The sequence below is a fragment of the Ptychodera flava genome, chromosome 9, assembly GCF_041260155.1.
Source record: "Ptychodera flava strain L36383 chromosome 9, AS_Pfla_20210202, whole genome shotgun sequence".
Lineage (NCBI taxonomy): Eukaryota > Metazoa > Hemichordata > Enteropneusta > Ptychoderidae > Ptychodera > Ptychodera flava.
In genome coordinates this window covers 28964028-28985663 of record NC_091936.1, presented here as the reverse complement: position 1 = coordinate 28985663, position 21636 = coordinate 28964028, and positions in this window count along the sequence as shown.

The following is a 21636-nucleotide window of genomic DNA, read 5'->3' as shown; positions in this document are numbered from 1 at the left end:
GGGAAGTTATAATTTTGTGCTACATCTGTCCGTCTACGCAGATATCTCAGATATGCTTTTGTCATTTTCTTTCAAACTTGGAACAAGATAATACACTCAGGCATACATGTGCAGGTCAATTTGATTTTAGATGTACATAGCTGTCAGGCGGCCATTTTGTTTCTGCATTTCAAGCCTAAAGCCATTCCTCGGGCATGCCTTGACTGATTTCTTTCAAACTTGGCACAAAGACAATACACTGTGACTTACATCTGAGAATAGAATGATTTCACGGTGCCATTCAATATTAGTGCCAGGTGGCCATTTTATTCCCACTTTCTATGTCTTAATCCATTACACAGACGTGTAAGGGAGCGCTCAGTTTTTACGGCCAAGGGGGGGGGGGGCGCAAAATCTTGTCGCCGGTGTTCAAAAAAATATAGACCCCCCTGCATTTTTTTGAAAAAAAGATGACCCCCCTTTGTCAGACGAAAAAAATTGATGACCCCCCCCCCTGAAAAATAACCAAAACCCATATGTCAAATTTACCCGCATGGTTTGGATTTGAACTCCGGTACGCGGTGCACTTTATTCGTGTAGCAGAGATGCCAGTGCACAAACTTCTCAGCCACATCCATTGAAACGTCTGTTAATTAGGACGACTGTAAGGCAATTTTTAACTTCATTTCCATAGACAACTCATGTCCATGGACATTGTATAAAGTAAACCTTATTGGAGTGGTTCGCCAAAGGCAGCCCTCCGGTTAAGAGGGTCATGGGCCATTATGTAAAGTCAACTTTATTCTAGTGGGCCACCAAAGGTGGCACGCCTGTAAAGAGGGTCGATCATGGCTATTGCATAAAGTAGACTTTACTGGACAGGGCCGCTGAAGGCGCGCGGCCATTACCATTATTCAGTGCGTGATCCCAGGGGTCCCTCAAAAATGTTTCTAATACAAGCCGCGGCTTCAATTGGGAATTTTACCGTAAGATTGCCGTGGGGTATTACATAAAGTCAATCTATTGTAGTGGGCCGCCGCAGGCGGCCAGCCGGTAAAGAGGATCAATCATGGTCATTACATGAAATAAACCTAATTGGAGTGGGCCGCCAAAGGCGTATGCCCGTTAAGAGGGTCATGGTTAATACATAATGTATATTTATTGTAGTGGGCCGCCAAAGGGCGGCCCGCCGGTAAAGAGGGTCGATCATGGCCATGGCATAAAGTGAACTTTATTGTTGGTATTATGTTTTTGAAAATGTGGTGACCCCCCCTTTCCTACCAGTGAAAAAGCGATGACCCCCCCCCCCCCTTTGCGGATTCCAAAATTACGATGACCTCCCCCCTGGATTTTGCCGCCCCCCCAGGCCGTAAAAACTGAACGGTCCCTTATAAACGTTTTCTTCCAAATTTGCCAAAGTGACAACACATCACAACATATATATGCACGTCTAATATTTTTAGCATTATGGTCAAAAGTTGGTCGCCATTTTGTTCTGATTTTTCCATGTCCAAAGCCTTTACTCACACATGCCCGGGCAAATTTTATTTGAACTTGGCACAAGGATAACACAATATGCCAAGTACCCATTGTGTTCTGACTTTCCGTACTTACTCAGATAACAGACGGCCACATCGATCTATTACCCAACTACCAAACAGATATAGCTAAAATATAATTCCATTCATATACTTGGTACATGAGCGATGCACATGCACATCAATACAAGGAAAGCATTTCCTAAGCCATTTCCCGAATATATGTCTTGACCAATGGTTTTCAAAAGTATTTACCAAGCGGGGACTGTGCCCTTTACAATGACCTCTTTCGTCTAAAATTGACTGACTAAATTCAGAGCAATCATCATGATATTTTGTAGAAGGACATTGATATTCGAAAGCTTAGGTTTTGAAGTGACAGAAATACAATTCTCTCTCTCTCTCTCTCTCTCTCTCTCTCTCTCTCTCTCTCTCTCTCAATATTGATTGCATGATGTATGGCAGTATGAATGGCAGTATGAATGAATGACCTGGATGGATGAATTGATGGACGAATTGATGGACAGATTTCCTTTCAGGCAGAACGAGAATAATATAATTTCACACCCCAATGGACTGAGATTCGGCGAGAGTGAGGCAGAAATCCACCAATGAGCGTGAGACCTTCAATCTCAGCCCATTTTGCTGTGGGATTACTTTAATCATGTCACTTTAATACTTGAGAAAATTGCTGTTATCGTATTTCATTGTAGACAATACCATTGTCACCAATACCTTTCTTTTATTTACATATCATTCCCCTTAAAAAAGCTTACATCCTCTCACATATAATACCATACGTAACATGTTCATACAGATGAAAGTGTTCTTCGCATTGCGCATTTGGCCACATGGCATGGTGCTTTTGTCAATCTTAATATATATATATATTTGTTACCAACGGGGAGTACACAAACCAACTCACTTTAAAGTGTGTCTTCTGCCCGCGCTATAGTTGAGGTTTTATTGTACGCGACCTAAAATTCATCAAATAATGTGCACGGCTTTGGCGCGGGAACAGCAAAGGGTCAATAAGCATTCATCAAACGAAAATATGTTTCATTCGCACGACAATGCAGAGTGTGGGAACACATTGATCCGACATTGGTATTTCACACTCTCAGCGTACTAGGGACATGAGAACAGTTCGTGACTTTTACAACTTTTGTAACTGTATGTTTTTTCATTGTGATAAGCAAACAAAGAGTTGAACTATATACTCTAGTCTCGTTTGGCAATGGAAGATGTTTGATCCAAGCGATCTCAACTATTGCGCCTTACAGTTCAAAGGCAAGATTTCATATCCTGATAGCATAGTATTCAGGTACCAATTACGAACCTTTCTGTGACTGTGCGGAGGTTTCAACATCGACTACTCCAGCTTGTCATTACAGCGTGTAAAGGTCGTGTAAAGTGCGAAGTGGCATTTTGACTAATTGTTGACTGATATCACAAAAACATAGACTACAAAAATAATACACCCAAATCGTTATACATAGTTCTATTCTATAATGTGAGTAAAACCATCCTGAAACTTCCATATTCTTGTCTTCAAACAACTTGGCAGCTCTAGATAACTTCGCACACACACAAACAAATGTCTTTGATAACATAAGAAAGATCTCGTCAAGGATACATGCATCGATCCGTGACAGCGTAGTCCTTGAAAGTAAAATAATATATATACAGTGATTGTTTTAAATGGATACGGCTGATGAGTGTTATCGACAGGTAAATACTCAAGATCAATTAAATGTCAGAGAAAAATCTTTAGAATAATCACGGCGATCCTGTCAGTGTTGACAGCATAAACTGTAAGTCAGTTGCACATGTCGCTTGTACGTTCATTGCTTTTCATGTTAAAACTGACATGAGTACCGTTCTCGTGTATCGAGTTCCCGAGAGAACGTGGATCTTGGTGGTATGATAAGCCCTCGTTAAAGCCACTTAAGATACGGGTAAGCCTGGTTCTCGTGCCCCACAAATGCCAACCGACTTGATCATCTGATTACGCTGTCATGATCACTGGAAGTGCTTTTTGACTACTTCCTGCTATGTGACCCCGAATATTCCGCTGTCTTCCCGCAGCGCCAGTTTCCTGGTCGGTAAGTTGTAGGGTCCTATCAGATAAATGGGACACAGTAGTTGAAAGTGCATGCTATCAAGCAGGTCGTTACTTTGTATTACAGGTGAGAGTGTTATTAGACCAGTTGCTAGAATGGTATTACTGATCTTTGCCTGGAATAATGGTAACGCTAGTAAGCATATCTGAAATGTATTTATATATATTAATAGCCTTTCTTAAACACGGAGGAGGAGCTGCATTATTTTTAGAATCAAGAGAACCTTTACGTTGGGCAAGAAACTTCTCACTTTTTCATATGATGTTATTCTCAGAACATGATAATAATACGATAAATCTACAAAACTGTGGCGTATTTGAACTCAAATCACCAAGCCGCGTTTCGTGTCCTCGGATTGGTCGACGCGGATACCATGCACGTGTCGACTTTATGATGATTTGCGATATTCGCTAGGACAATTCTCACAGATATGCTCGATAAATACCGCTTGTAAATCGAATGCTAGAAATGTCACGTCAAAAACAAAATAACAAAGAAGCAAAACAACAAAAAACGGAAACGAGGACTAGGTAACTGAAATCGATCGATATTTGAGTGAAAACTACTAATAAGTTCAGCGTCATTGACAGATTTGAGGAGAACCGCCTTCTCTTGCATCGCTATTTTTCGACTTTGGTCGTTTGTCACGTGAGACTGAGATTTCATGGCAAAATTTGAGCCCCGGTTACTATCGCTTCTTAATCGTCGAGAGTTCACAAGAGGAAGTCTTAGGGCTTTATTAATGCGTGCATGAGCGTCAAATCAACCCTTGAACGCAACACTATAGCATAAGAAAGGACAGCCACGCACATATTTTCCTGAAGATGAACTTTCCATAATGTGGGCCGTTTGCGTGCATATATATGATGTTGTTGATTTTGTTTAAGTCTTTTCCGTGGACATTTCCAAAACGGTGTGAATTAACTGTTGTGACAGTGAGCGATAATGTGCCTGAGAAACCCGATGGCTACATTCAGGCAATTACATCGTCTTCATTTTGAAAGTAAAAATATTGGCCCATTTCACCCTTCTCATGAACTTGCAACAAATATTAGGTTTGCATGACTCACGGCACGCAGACTACAACGCTGTATGAAGGTCGAATGTCATGGCGTTCTGTGAAGTATCGGATGAAAAGAAAAAAAATCAATCTGGTGTCTCACGCTATATCAATCATGCATGAAGCCTTAGAGAAATCGTTGCAGAGTTCAAGATACGACGACTTTCAATCAACAATACGCCGTAAGGAAGCAACAAAACTAACATTGAGTTCTATTCTTTAAAGTGCTGTGTCAGCCCTTTCATGTTCGATGCAATGACTTTCAGTTTGAACAAATTGATCGATTTTTTTCTGTGATACATAACAGTTTTGAAATTTCACCAGTGCTTAATTACAGTTTTAAATTGAATTTTCTTTTCCCTTTAATCATAAGGAAATAAAAATGAAGGATTACCGTTGCGTGCCAGACTTTAGATTGCAGAAGCAAATCACCCGAATTTCAACGATACTTGAAATTCCAAATGGCTGCCATTCTCTTTGTCGACTGTGCCGAGAAGAAGTTAAAATTTTCAAATTACACAACAGAAAAGAAAGAAAGTGAAAACTGAAGTTTAACAAGCTACACACACAGCGCAAATAGGCCTACTTTATCCAGTCAGCGCAACAGTGACAGTGAAAGCTCAAAAAACTAGATTTTCCGCGAAGTGGGTTCTCACCTGAGACGTTTACTTGATGTCATATTCACTCTTCAGTAGTCAAGAAAGCACCGATGACTCGTCACTACACATATCTTGTCGACAGCGAATTTCAAAATGAGATCTTGGCGATGAAGCTTTAAGAAAAAGCAAACCTTGTAAGGGGAATAGGAGAATGTATCACCGAGTCTAAGATTAATGGACGGAGAAAAATCAGTATGATAAACTTACTACTCTTTTAGTCGCTGCGAACAATGTTAGATGTTTCCAACTTGTCCTTGAGCCGTATTCGTCCGACATTTTTCGTCTGTACTAAATTGTCTGCGCCGAGATTCTTTCAAATTTTGTCGAGACACTTCCTACGCAATAAATGCGTACATTATGCACAATACCATCAAGCTAAGCCATCCCTATTCTTACTGTTTTACGTCTCCTTCCAAAAGCAATTCTATAAGACACAGACGGTGTAGTTCATAGCATGTCCAAAGAGACAGAGCTTCCTGAATATGCCAGACTGTTTTACGGCATGATCCAATACAGCTGCCAGCTTAATAACTGCGACATTGCTGAGATCAGCATGTTGTTGCGTATTTAATGAGTTTGTATTTAGTTGTAACGACCAACTACAACTCTTACTCTGCTGCACTCTATTGTAGCCCTACACAATCACTATTTGACTATTTTGAACGCTTTATTTCTGTCGGTAATTCCTTGGCAATCAATACTTAATCAGTTTCCTTACACGACAAGATATCACTTCCCGCTAGGGATCGTGAGAGTAATTAACTTTACTTTGCCGACCTTGAAGTGACTGATTGTCTTCCTTTGAATGATGCATTGTCTCTAATAGTTGTTTAAGTCATTAGCGATTAACGGAGGTTGGGCAAGCGAATTGGATCTAAATGCTCTGTGTTGGTAGTTACGTTCATCCTGTTTTGACAATCCTTGGTTGGGCGCAGCCCTGTTTATAGGTTTTCGTTTTTCAGGCTAATCTGTACTTAAGTACATATAGATGCATCCTAGTTTCTTTACAATATAAAGATATAGAAACGATACAAGTTGTATACTTTCCAGACTGAGAAACCTAGTCTGCTGTGACCGTGATGGACCACGTCGTTGTTTAATATATCGTGACAATGTACAACTACAGTCAGTGATTAAACCTAACCTGAATGGCGAACGACGTATCTGCACTCCTACAGACCTAGTATGAGTAACCGGGGCAGCGGCGAGCATTACAACAGAGTAGGATACAGTACCGGATGACGACCAATTTTTCGGCTACGTGACACGATCATGTCCAGAAGTATCATTTCACCCATGAGAAACTCTGGAAAAATTTATTCGAAAGGAAAAATTATCGAAAAAGAGTATCATGAGCGAGTCAGTTTTGCTATACGATCCGATATGGCCACATGATATTTTTTTACCATGTGTCGATCCACTTTTTAGTGTGACGTAACTGTTTTCTTTGATTTGACAGTATACTATGACCAAAAAGAAACCATTGCGTAAAACTGCTTCGTTACACTTTAACTTGACTAAAATGATATTTTAATCGCTGCCGATGTCTAAAACATGTTTCATTCAACACTTTAAAGAAACAGGGCAGTGTACAACCATTTCACTTCACAGACTATCCTATTTAGAAATTTATGACCGTTTAAGAAGGTTGAACAAAGGAACTACACTGAGAACGGTTTCTGAATATTCTTTCGAAGTTAGAAAAGGGAAATCTGACAATAGTTTTTGAGCGAGTAACGCGCATTCAAAGAGCTGATAGGCTAGTAACGTAATGATAGTGAATGGGAAAACCGATTAGGAAATATGAACTACTACCGTCCTGCCTAGCATCGGATGAATATACATTCTTACATCCGAAACAATTTCCATGTCTGAAAGGAACACAAATTGTCCATACACTGAACTATGATTTACAAGTGGCAAACTGAATTTCCTTTAAAATGATGTTTCATCCGTGGTTTTCCCCTCTGTGCGTCAGCGAATACGGAAACAGTAATATTGCTCAACAGGGGGAAAAAAGGTTAACTACCGTGCATATGTTTCGACAGCAACGGCAAATGAATACACACAATGTCGACTTGATCGATTTTCAAGTTTCAACACAAGAATGAACCTTGAGATACAGGGACAAAGCAGACATTTTGAATGAGCTGACTCAGCTAATAACCGATAGAAAGTCTTTTTATCATTTAATAGATTATGTATAAGACTTTTACTATGTTCACTCAAAGCTGTCCAACCTTTTTCGCTGATTTTATGCTGCCATCCACCCTCTCTCTTCCTGTCTTTGTCTCTGTCTCTTCACCTAATTGATATCGCTTCTTTTGTCTGTCTTTACCTTTGTCCCTCTATCTCTATCTTAAGTTTGTCTCTATCTGTACGTTTATTTCTCTCTATATCTACCTTTGTATCTCTCAGCATGTCTGTCTGTCTTTCTGTCTGTCTCCATCTGTCTATCTATCTGTCATTCTATCTGTCTATCTGTCTGTCTATCTATCTATCTGTCTGTCTGTCTGTCTGTCTATCTGTCTGTCTGTCTGCTGCATGTATTACTTGCCTACCTGCTGTGTCTGTCTGTCTATCTGTCTGTCCGTCTGTCTGTCTGTCAGTCTGTCTGGCTGTCAATCTGTCTGTCTGTCTTTTTCTGTCTTTGTCTGTCTGCCTCTTCCTGTCTGTCTCTTCTCTCTGTCTCTGTCTGTCTGTTTGCCTGTCTGTCTGTCTGTCTGTCTCTTTCTCCCTCACCCCCTCGTTCGAGTGGAAAAAGATATTGACGTCATGAGACCATTCCGTAAAATCGGACAGAAACAATAAGGCGCACAACTTTGGTATCGGAAGAGACTGAGTACGGAATCCAAATTTTACCTGAAAATAAAGTGTTTAGGAATCCGCGAGTTTCCTGAATAACATTGTTTACTAATTTAGGTCAACGAACAAGAGGTTGAGTCAAATTGATCGAGGTCGCTGTCAGTATGAAAGTCACTCAAATTGAAATATTCTATAGCAATCATCTCAGAAAGCGTGTTTTTTTTGCGACAAAATTAACCGGAACAAATTTACATCTTAAAGATCCCTCAACGTCGTGTCGATGGGTCTTGAAGACCCATGAACACGACAGGCTATTAAGGTGTCACGTGATTTCGCTTGAGCAGGTAGCTGTTGCCGTGTGGAGTTTCACTATCGGGTATACCCGTATAGTCACCAGGGTCATTTGCGGAGGTTTCGTCAGCCAATTCATCTCAGACGTGTTCTAAGGCATCGAGCCATTGCATGGGACAAGACGGCTTCGCTGGTTAATGTACATTGAATGAGCAACTTGATCTGACAATCTGGTAAGCCTGCTATTAATCGTTCCATACTTTTGTCAACGCAATCGATCATTTCCTAAATTTGGAACAAATGGCGAAGCTGACAAAAAGGTAAGATCCAAAAAATTAAATGTCACGATCATTCAGTACCTTGGAGTATGCGTCTAGTAGACGAGTCTACGGTGGCATTTGACTCAGAACGTCTGTTTTTCTGAGAATTTGTTTCTTTAGGCCGACTTCGACTCTCGTTCATTGAATGAATGAAGCGCATTTTTCCAATTGCGTTTATAGCTTTCGACTTTCTTGCGTTAGTTAGCTGAGATCTGAACAAAAGACGGCTTCCTTGTACGAAGTATATATGTACAGTTAAAGCTGCGACTTTCATACCGCAGGCGTTACACGAGAGAGTGAGACGCTATTCAATGCCGCCATGCCATGCAATATTAAGAGTGGATGTATCTTCATGCGACGCGGAGCAAGTGATTATATAAATTCGACGCTGAAGGTTAAAGGAGAAGCACTTCGTTGTCGTGGGCATTGGACATATCATATATCCTAGACACATTACAGTGCGCGACACGGATCTCCCTAGTCCATTACCGCATTTTACTAAGAACAGTCTCCGGGCGAGCACGATATCTTACAAAAAGATGATTATGATTCGAAAATGCTTGAATGTATTTGTCAGGGCAGGATATAGTTCGTGCAGAGTGTGCGTACTGTTCTGGCTTTCAACTTACTCTTTAAGTTTTGTTCATTGTTCTATTTAAAACAAACAAAAACAAACAAATATCTTGTTTTTGTTTCAGCTATGTTATTCTTTACTCTATGTATTCGTAAAAAAAAAACAGACAAACGAACAAACAAACAAACATCGGAGACTGAGCCCCCTGTGCCGTTACCAGACACAGACAGAAGCTAGTCAAACAGTAGTAATCAAATCTGCATGCAAGTAAACTGGAAGTTTAAAGCAAATTTTGTTTTCTTTATCTTCAATATGATCCTCTCGTTACACAAAGCAGCTATTACAGTATTTATATGCATGTATATTTCATGATATAACATAATTTCCCATTCTACAAGGATATCGATGCTGCCAATCATAGACTTCTCCCGATGGTACGATAAACCCGTGGGATGCAGGCAAAACAATACAACTTTCTGTGGTTGATTAAATTCTGCCGGAAGGCTAAAAACCCATCAAAGCTGGGCGTACGGCCTGCAGCTCTGTAATCAGCGATCACTGTATTGGCCATTGTGAAGTACAAACGACTACATATCAGGCAGACTTCAATCACTAAATCTTGACTTCTGTACCAAGCAAAGACGTTCCACGCTCACTTTCGATATTTCAAAGACGTATTTAAAAGACTGCGCTGTGAATACTTCTCAGTAGGTCCTGTGAAAACCAGTTAGTTCTGTGTCTTTTCCTTGATTAGAGAAGAATGATTTAAGACATGTGGATCAGGCATTAACCGCTGACTAGTGATTATTGTCTTATTGAACGACTCTTTTGAAGGATGGGGATTTGGCCGGACGGTATTGACCGCGATGTATTCGCTAGGTGCCTATAGGTGCCGAAGGTTTGTTGGTTCGAATCCGATGGAATTATACACATGCTAACGGTTTTGAGTGTAACAAATGAAAGGATGGTCACAAAAGCGAAGTCACGGTAGTCTAGGCGTTCCAACGGATTATCGACAGTCTATACCCGTTGATTAAAGAGTTACGCAGCTTTTTACGTCTGAAGTTAACTATCACTAACATTATCAACGTATTGCGCGTCACAAACATACACTAACAAAGACGACACATAAGAAGAGTCGAGACTTTTGGCACACTCATATAACGTTGAACTAAAATTCTGAACGCCAGCATCTAACATCACAAGAAACGGTTTCGGTGAATTGCTTTGATATTTGAGGTGCCGAATCCTTACAATATTCAAGCCACAGCATTGAAAGACCCAAGAATGTTTTTATTAAACAAAATGTCGGTATGACATTCTAAACGCTTGGAATTATTAAAGCGTATTCAATTTCAGCTACAGTTTCAGGGACGAGAAACGCTAGTACCGATCCCTTTCAAAGACTCTAGTTTAGAAATACGAATAGACAGAAACCTTCACTCCGTTGATTCCAGAAGTCTTGAAAGCCCTGCTCTGCAAATCGTCTTTGCCTACTTTGTTTGCAGAAGGTCAATTCTATATATCATCTTTAGCAGGGTAACGGTGAGAATATTGTGACGCGTCACATCGGAAAGATATCGTTTGTCCTTTAAAAGTTTGTCCGGAAGTTGTCATGAAGGTGTAAACGCTATAATATCTGTCATTAAACAATTAAAATTGGGTTCAGAACACTTTTAACAGCACCATATTTTCAAGACGTAAACATTTCATCGCTTTACTTTAAGAAGAGAGGTATCGTGAGACCAGTTTGAGCCACTTTTAGCATAATATGTTAAACTTTTATTGATAGGACTCGAATTAAGTGAAAGACGTAGTGCATGCAAGTCACGGATTAGAAATCACCTAAATTTCATCGGACAGTTCCTAAAAACCTTAGCTATACACCGCCAAAAATATAAACAAGACACCAAAAGGCTCATCATTAGAAAGCGACTCTAAATGGAAATTGAATTCAGTGTCAAAAGGTGCTTAATTGACCTGTGCTTTTGATAGATCTTGCATTTTACGACATTTGTTGATGACACAATCTACTGGACATCTGCCAAGTATAAATTTACTTGTTTTTTTAAACTGCTTTCATAAGGCCTAATCGGAAGTGGAAGTCGCATTACCGACTTTGTATTCATCGACGAGACAGCTTAGCGATTTGTTTTACTTGGCTGAAGAGCTGCTTGTTCGTTGCGAAGAGCATGGGTGACTTTCAATAATAAGCAAATCAGAAATCTTTGAAGGCCAGCGGAGACGCGCGTCTCTTCGATTTCAAAATGGTTCACTATTTGAGCCTGATCATGCCCGCTCTGTGCTGTGCCTGTGGAAGAAATATTCATTCACATTGGTTTGATCGAAACCTTCAAACATGGAAAATTCTAATGCAAACCCTCTGCACAGTTCTTCCTCAACTCTGCAATTGTCGCAAATCAGCGCTCATTTCACTACCATATTTTTAAGATTTCGGGGAATCTGAAATATGCAATTTTCCCTACAATTGTTGGCGAATGTATTTTCTCCTGCACTATATGATATTTTGATTTTCAAGCATTGACTGGGAGCGCAAACAGAATTCAGACTTTGGGTAAGTCATGTAGCCAGTAGCCAATTGATAACAAAAGGGGGCGGACCGAAAATATAACATCATCCGAGCAGCAGGATACCCTCCAGACATTAATCAGGAAACCAGACACAATCAGATCATCCTGGAAATTAGCTGGCATTATCCCCTAGTCCGGCAATTACATGGTAATTGAGAAAACGATTATGCAGATTATATCACCGGTCAGTATGATAACTTGACCTGTGTATGATAACCCGGTGTTCATATATTAGTGATCGAGGTTGGCCATGACAAGTATTTAATTTTTCAGCAATCATCCATACAGTAAAGAAAAACAATGATTTCACATATTACACGATTTCTTACAAAAGTTTGACGAATGGCATCAAGCGAGGAAAATAAAACAGGCATACCAAGCAAACCGAATCAATTATACAATCGCTCGAAACGATATGAAATATGTGAATCAAAGCGGGTAAGAGATTGCACTCATGATAGTACACACTAGACGTGCGAACTTCTAAATTCAACTTTTTTAAGGAAACCACCTAAACAAGATCATATGCGGACGTCTAGAAGAAGCCAATATTTGGCTTTAACCGAGGATTTGCACTAAAAATAATTACTTAAATCTTGGGTGGCAAGCATAAAGTATCGATTAGCCCGCGCATTCGGCTGTAATATATGGATTTGCCAGGTCTTAGAGATCCCGACAATTGAAGTGGTTAGCCTTGATTGATCTCAATGGCAACCGATTAAGACTAATAATAATTCAATTAAGCTTTAGATTTTAAAGTAAAACGATGCCCATGTTCACAAGGCCTCGCCCCTGACCTTCAACACTTCTTGATACAACGTTACACAATTTCCTAATAATCTATCGATGATGCTGTAACCGACTTTTGTACATCGCTGACAAGGCACCTCCAGTCTGCAGTGTAACCTTGAGGGAAAACATAGTAAATCGTCTGAACTTCTGTTAATGTTTTTGTTCAAGGAAACTTCAGACTCTTCTTTTTCATAATGAGAATTAAAATCAGATGTGTCAGGATCGGGGAAGTATTTTATAAGAAATTTGCCGATATTTGCAATCCCCTCGGAGTTAACTCTACGCCGAAACCCCGTTTTTTAGATTTCCACAATTGCTTACAATAGGCCAGTCGATGCAACTTTCAGCAGATTTTGACTGGCCCTGCACAAGTTATGGAAGAACTGCAATATTTATATCCAGTAATATTTCCCCTGGTGCTCTCCTTTCATTCTGCTCGACGTTGTGGGTCTCACAGGCATTGGTACCTACATTGAGTTGTGTGAGCACTATGGCAGAATCCAGGTACCTGCATGCTGATGTATCTGCCCGATGGAAATATTCAAATCTGTAAATATCATTCAAAATATCAGAAATCGACTTTCATGCAGTAAATTCTGACTTCGTCATAAATTCCTGCGAGTCATCTGTTGCCTCTTTCATATTTTGGCCGACGCTGTTTGTTTCATTTTGCTGTTCTATAGTAAGTTTGGCCCTCAAGCTTGAACTAATTTGCAACATGCAGAGCCGATCGATATAATATCCCCGCTCGTAAATCACATACCGCGGGAACGATAAACTTTATCAATCAAAAGCATTATTTACAAAACCAGAAAATATCTTTCTTTCGTTATTACAGTCGCATCACAGTACATCTCACCCCTTTCGCACGAACCAGATTGAGTATAAACGGTTTTATAAAAAACCGTTACTGAAAGAAAAAATCTTTATTGTACATCCCCTTACTGAAATTACAGCATGTTACACAAATGTACTACGTACTGATTTATTACTGCGACATCTGTGTCAGTCTTTCACTTAAACTGCGTCTCTCGCCGATATCGGTAAACAGGAACCCTTTGGCTTCCATTTGGCGCCAAAACACTCAGAAAAGGCTCGGAACAAATGCCAGCAGAACTGACCAGAATTGTCATTTGAAAGTATATTAGGCCACTGCGATATTGAGTATGCCAACGGCGCCTTTCTGAAAGAGAACTGCCTAATACGTCAACAACCATATTTCATCGACTTTGAGACCGTTCATTCACCTTTTGTGCGGATAAAACGAATAGATTTGAGAACTAAAAGATGCAAATACCACGCTTCATTATCACAGTCTGACAGCCGCGCAGTTTGAAACTCAGGTTAAAACACTTAAGCGCGGGAAGCACATTGCGAATAAATCTGGAGAAATGGATGGACAGATGTTTCCGCGAGAATTTGAACAGCCGTGTTTTGATCAAAACCCACAAATATAGAAGCGAGATTCACTCGTATGGTGTGTTTCATTTATCATAGTGTCATTTGAAAGAGAGATACACCGGCAGTTAGGCAAACATAGACAGATAGGGATCAAGCATTTTAAGCGTATTGTAAGAACGGAAAATGGACAGTCGAATAAAAGGCTTCACAAAAAATGGACGCTGTTTGAGATAAATATGCAAGCCATCGTCTGCAAAAGAGGAAGACTTGCAGATTCTGTGCAACAGCTTACAGCACACACATCCACGGGACAACAAAACTCCTTCGGGCAGATGGACAACTGGCGCTTTTAAATGTAAATATGCTCTTCTACTCCTGCGTTTTTTAAGACAGAATTGAAATTTCGAGTAAGAGCGACAGATATTGGAAACGCCCTCCTGATACAATATTGAGCTTTTTCCCATTACCTGGCCTCCCTACACTGTCCTAAAATGAAAAACTGCTCACTGGCAAGTTCCCCAGCATGATTCCGTATACCTCTTAGAAAACCCCGCAAACGATATAATTACAGTCGTTACCCGCCCTTTTGACTTGTTTCATGCTTAATCGCTCAGCAAAGGAGTAACATTTGCCCGCTCACAGATGATATAGGCATTGCCTGTCCGCCTGCCAAGAAATCGCTTGTGAAAACTATCCTCAGTTGGCTCCAATATCTTTGTTTGCTGCCCCCTTACCCCTGTATGTAGTGTCTTGTTGAAGAAATGCTGCGAACGGTAACGCGAGGCAAGTCCGATGATTCAACGTCACATATTGCCTACACGAATGATAGCCCTATGACCGACATCTGACCGTAGATCATCGCAAAAATGTAATCAAATCAGCAATTTTCCAAATTGGCCTCTCACTCTCCGTATCGTTACGTTTTAAAACGAGCAGAGCACGTTATTCAAGGCAAGCACTCAATTTTATCAGTTGCTTTGTTTATCGAGGCGATTCTAGAATTACCCAGATATGCGCTAATGCGACCATTTGCTTCCGCCAACATTTACCTGGAGTGCATTACAAGTCTTGTTATTTCCAGCCAGCCATCTGTTGGCTTGGGGCTGATATTTTAAGTCATTTCAGTGATTCTCTTTTTTTACGATTATACATTTTAATTTTTCTAGATCATAGAACGGCGTTTTCATCAGGGGTTTGTGCAGGAATTTGGAAGTTTGTAGAACATACCCTGGTTATTTTCGCCCGTAGTACATTTTTGCATGAAAGGAAACGGAATTCAATTGTGTGAGATATATTTTATCCTGAAGAGACAAGCTTGTATACGGGGTTTGTGCGTTTAGTTGAAAATTTTGAAGTTTCTAGAGCACATACTGCGTATTCTTGCCCCCAGTATATTTTGTCCCGAAAAGAAATTTAGGGTAACATTGGCGTCGCCGTGTATTATTGAAATGTTTATGAAAGTTTACTTCAATTGCTTTCCCTGTTCGGTGTAATGCGGGGTAGCAAATAAGCATTTCAACGCGATATTGGATTCAGAATGATAAAGTGATTTACTAACGGAAGCGATGTTGGAAATCCTGCGTAAGGTACAGTTAAGATGAATTTAAATAATGACAAAACGCTGTCGTATGTGATGAGATGTCGTCGATATGGCGGGTTATTTTGCCATTCGCAACGCGCATGCCGAGTGCTGGGACAACATTTAAAAATGGGCATTAAAACATCTCTTTGCTTTCCTGGCAAATAAAGGGATTCAAAATAAACGCTACTTATGAACACATTTCAAGGCTACATATTTGTGAGCTGAGAAAAAATATCTATTACATTGAATTTTTACGATATGCAATCAATTTATATACATATAAGTGTTGCCGGCGCCATGGCAACCTGGTTGTATTGGTAAACTATTTTGTTTTTGCCGTTTACAATTTTCTGACCAATTAGTCTTTCAATGATGTAATGTTCGACTTTCAAGATGGGTGTTCTTCATTTATGCTCATTGTGTTACTGCGCGTCGTTTGAATATGCAAATGTCCAGATAATGAGACACTGTTTATGAAGAATATTAATTGGCCGAAATCTTGCTCTCGACTGGCAATTACCGCACTTAGATGGATTTTGGCAGGGATGACACGCTCTTTGCGGGTATCCTTTATTCGCAACGATGATGGTTAATTGTCAAAGAGCCTTCTAAAGTTTATCCATTATCCACATGTTTGCCGACATTGTCCTACAGATCAAGAGCTTCAGGGACGTTTTTCAAGTTCACCAGCAAACAAACAACAAACAACTGTTTTTGCTTTGTAGAGCAGGGACTGAATCAATCAATGAATAAGCGACACATTAAATGAATAAAAGGTGAATCGATCACTTTGAGTTACCCTGTAGTTCAATCAGAACCAAAAAACCCCCAGCTGTTTCAGAAATGATGATTTGACTAATGGCAATTAACGATTATAAAGGCTTAAGTCGCCCAAGATGTTGTGCACACAGTACTATTCGAGCTTATCAATGACAAAAATCATGAAAAATCATTTCAGACGTAATATGGATTAAACAATCGCACAGAGAGAATTCTTAGAGGGACATTTGAAACTTTGCAAAAACTGGCCCTGTAATCCCGCTTCGACCTTTTTAAGCGATGAACTAAACCGAATTAAATTGTGAAGGTGAGCATCGACCCGCAAAGAGATGTTATCATCGTCAGCAATGTTAAATGTTGAATAAAAGCAGAGGGGGGGGGGGACATTCACTTTGAAAGGAAATTTTTGTATGTTGATTTCAAAGGTCTCTGCGTTGACGCAAATCGCTTGTGTTGCGATGTTTATCATAATTGAGTATTAAAAAGGTGGCCACTGCACTCGGCGTACACTTACTGCATGTCAGCACTCGAGGGACACATCGGGTATAGCCGAGATGAAAGCTCAGGAAATGATTTATTGAAGCCCGCCCGAGATAAGCCGCGCAACTCGCAGCTATATTGGAGTCTTAGTGGAAAGTCCTATTAAATCTCTGGCCATAATCTACATCCATTTCTTATCACAACAGTTCATGGGTAAAACCTGCTAGTTTCTGCGATGCCAAATTTAAAGTAAATAGAAAAGTAATTACGTCCGCATTTATATCAATTGCGGAGTCTATATTCACGTTTCCATGGCAACAGCGAATAATTTCAATTGATGTCATTATCACCAGTTGCGCTCTCTCTCATTCTTTGCACTTCCAGCACTTTCATCATAGATACATCAAATCGCTTATCGCTAAATAATTTCGAGAAAGCGAAGGAGGAAATAAAATCCACTGAAGCTAGGCAGTCTTAAAGCTGTCGAAAAATAATTGCTACTTCACCACAAATATGATCAATTTAGAAATACTGTGGATTTCATGCGCGTGCTACCGCTGTCGTGACTTCGGTGATTTGGTTGAAAGATCGAGGCGCGGTATTTCTTGTTTTTTTATAATGTCTTCACACTTGCGGCGCAAAGCCTTTGGTACTTGTCAGATCGGCACCGATATTGTCAAATTGTATGTCAAAGATCCATTCGTCCATTCATGCAAGAATTGCAGCGATTGTTGTCATTAACAGCCCCTTAAAGGCATTCTAACTGCCTAGATATCGTATCGAAGATTCAGCATGTCCACTAATTGCAACTAAAATTATATGCCTTGCGGGGAAAACTTATTAACCAAAACACAACACTTTTCTGCTCTCTTGGCGAATGATGAAAATTCAAAAATATGAACCGCGTTGACTCATTGTAAGGATAACAGGATTGTTTCAGTCAGTGTTTGATTAAAACCAGTGGACATGAGTTGGTTATTAATAATCATACCTGTTAATATAATTTTTCTCGTTTTCCCTAAATTTAGTACGTATGATTGTAAAGGGGTCAAACATCTAAGATCTTTAAGATGGAAATAATAATGGATTAAACAATGTAGCACTATGTCAAACTATGACAAATGCATTAGTAGAGGCTCCAATAAGACAAAGGCACCGACAAGCAGTATTGTAATAATAATAATAATAATAATATATATATATATATATATATATATATATATATATATATATATATTCATTTTTTAAATTACACCTATCTTAATGTTTGTAAAATAATGATTTAATGAATGAATGAATGAATGAATGAATGAATGAATGAATGAATGAATGAATGAATGAATGAATGAATGAATGAATGAATGAGGCGAGGTACCCATTGATTCTTTGTTATGGAGCAACAATGAGAACTGGATGCCCTGCTCAAGAGTATCACGTCATAAGTCATGCTCGTTTATCGAACTTACAATTGTGCGATGATGAGTTCCACGCCCTGAACTTATTTTGTTTTCGAACTCGCCATGATCCCTTGTCCGTCTATTTTGGTACGATGTTTCGCAAATCGATGAATGGATGCACCCTAACTAATTTGAGCTTTCTAGACGCAGGTTCGCTCATGGCGAGTGTCCCCTTGTACCTTGTAGGGCAAACAATTACATGAAAGAAAAAGTGACCGATTGTGATCACCTCATCCATCCTGTAACCAGGGGATATCGCTGTAACGTTTATAAACACTCTCCAGATAAAGACGTGTACTCTCGGAATGTTTAGTGGTTAATTTAATCCTATTTTTATCATTAAATGGTGCAGACCCACTGAGGAGACCTAACACTGTTATCAGTATCACTCCCATGTGGCAGATTGAATAAAAGTCTGGTTGATGTAATAAGTGCTAGGTCAAAGGTCACCATCGTGTCTTTTATTCGTGAGAAAGTCAAATTTACTTATTGCAAACAGGGGATTTCAAAGGAAAGAACACAGTGTCCTAATTATGTACAGAAAAGTTCATTTTTGCTTATTTTAAACTAAATACAAAAGTAAAAATTCAGTTGCACTTTGTTAATTAAGTATTCTTTAGGCGCGAAATAGGCACCCAAGTGCGGATACTCTCGATGAAACAAGAATATAACAAAGTAAAGACAAAAGCAACAGAAGCTGCGAGCGAATTTTCTTTCTTATGAATACCAAATAATTGTATGACGCTGAACGTTGATCCAGTTTTAATGAACTCATTCGCTTTATAGTGAAACAAGAGCACAGTTGCAGATAAAGCTGTTGATTCAAAGGATAATTAGCGGTAACTTTCATGATATTGCTCAACAATTTTGGTTCTGAGTCCGGTTTCATTGCCTGCCAAACTATGAGCTTTTTCGTCATCATAATTCATATCCCTTTTCATATAACTCAGTCTCTTAGTTTCCAGATCTGTACAAATACCCCGGCACCTTTTACAGAATGGGCTGACAACATTGTACACACAACGACCTGAGGCTGATTTTAAATTCAGGATTGTCTTGCACTTTAAAATATGAACAGGACGCTTAAAATGATACATAATCGGCCGTCTCAATCGAACTCATGAAAGTCAGGGTTCCTTTTGATGGTACACTATTGTGGATCTCAAAGTTGATTGGGGTAAATAAGCTGAATAAAATTTGTCTGAAATAAAGCAATGATGAAAGTGAGAAGGAGTATATTTTACAGGATTTCCATTATTCCAATTATTCTGAACCGGGAAATTTATTCTATTCTTATATTCTGTTTACGGAGGCAGCAATGCATGGCATGGACAGAGCGTATCTTATGGTGACGATTCTATGAAAATGTAGTTTATAAGAATATTAACGAATCACTTCCACGTGACGAACTCGTCTGTAAGTCCTTCAAAGAAATGGTTTGCAGAGTCTCACATTTTATTGTGATGCGCACCGCCCTTTCCTACCGTCTAATCTTTAAAATACTTTGAACCCAATTCATTGGTCAGCGAACTGACTTTATAAATACAGAACGAGAAGATGAACGTGTATGAAACGTTGAGAAAATACATCTCTCTAGATGTAAAATCCGCTCTGGGACTTAACGATGGCAATTACAAAGTGCGACGAGCTAAGTCAACTTACTATCTATTTTTTATGACTGTTAAAATGAAAGGATTACTCTGCTGCATACTATAGTTAGGCCCATTATCCGGCCTTTCGGAACGGAATAAATAAAGTTTTCAGATATAAATATACAGGGAATTGAGGCACGAGCCGTCCGCCATGGAACCTGACAAAGTTATATTGACGTGGCTGCGGTTGTTGAAATTTGAAGCAGCTTGAATACTCGTGACGGGACGACATGGAGTGTATACAGGCAGGTCTGACGTAATCCTCGGTGGAGATTGCTAGGTGCCACTCTTGTACAGTTTCCGATCTAACTAAAAGATTTTCCGTCTTAAAAGATTTTCCATCTTAGTTCGGTAAAGTACCCCACAGCCTCAAGTCACGTGATTCCCTAAAGGCCGATATCGTTGGCGTTTCGTTTTTTGGCGAAGTGAAAAAAACTGATTTATCTGATCTTGCTTTGGTAAAGCTTGGTACGTACTGGTACCACAGATTTCGAACTAACAGCTTTATTTGATGCCATATGATTTTCGCCACACCCGTAAAACTGATGTCATACATCCACGGATCGCCCTTACACACAAAATCATACAACAGGCAACCAGTACATTTTATTCAACTTCACATATAAGTAGAACACTCACAATTTACCCTATTTGCCTATTTTTCTGATTCAGATGCATGTTTCAAATCTTAACTTCGAATATTTCTCATCTTGAGTAATAGAACGTGACCTTTAGCAAACCTGGTATGCTTTGTTTGAGCCGTTGAAGCTGTATGAATAGATTTTAGCGAGATTTTCAATCAAGCTTCTGAAGTCATAATTTCCTATCAAGTACCTACTTTCGGATGGTTCGAATACTGCTGAAAAATTGAAGCCATTATGAAAAAATATTCGTGATCGTTGCAATAGCTTCTCATGAGAATTTCAAAATTGGCTGAAGGCTTGAGGTGTTTTGGGCTGCCGGTGAATCGCATCCCAGTGACGTAGCGATTGGTGGAGAATCCGCTTTCTTTGAAACAGCTGCTGTCTGTCTCTCTTTACCTCGACAGAGTAACTATCGCACTACTTTTGAATGCGTTTCTCGCGATATTAAAAAAAGAAATGAAAATGCAAGCCTTAAATGTGCATTTTGATTCTAATACGGGCAAACTATCTGCCGACTGCTTGATATTTAACAATTCGACTCTCAACGCACATTTACAGTTAATAATTTGAAAGAAAACACGTACCCCAATTTGTGAAATTAAGGAAGAGTTAAAAGTGGTAAATAACCCTAAGGTGTTAGCAGTTGATTCTACTCCGTGGTAGAAGTGACTAGACATCTACAAAGTATCCGCTTTCCTGTCTATCATTCCAAGAAGATACCGCCTTTGTTGAAGAATAATATATGGCTTTTGCAATGCGCCGTAAATCAAGGGAGCAGTGATACACGATACATGTGTACTCCGCCTTGATAAAAAATAGTTTTCAGTGTCATCTATTAAGGTAGTATGCGCCTCGAAAGTGAAAGACTTAAAACTTTTGCTCAATTTGTACTTAAGGAATCGTTCAAC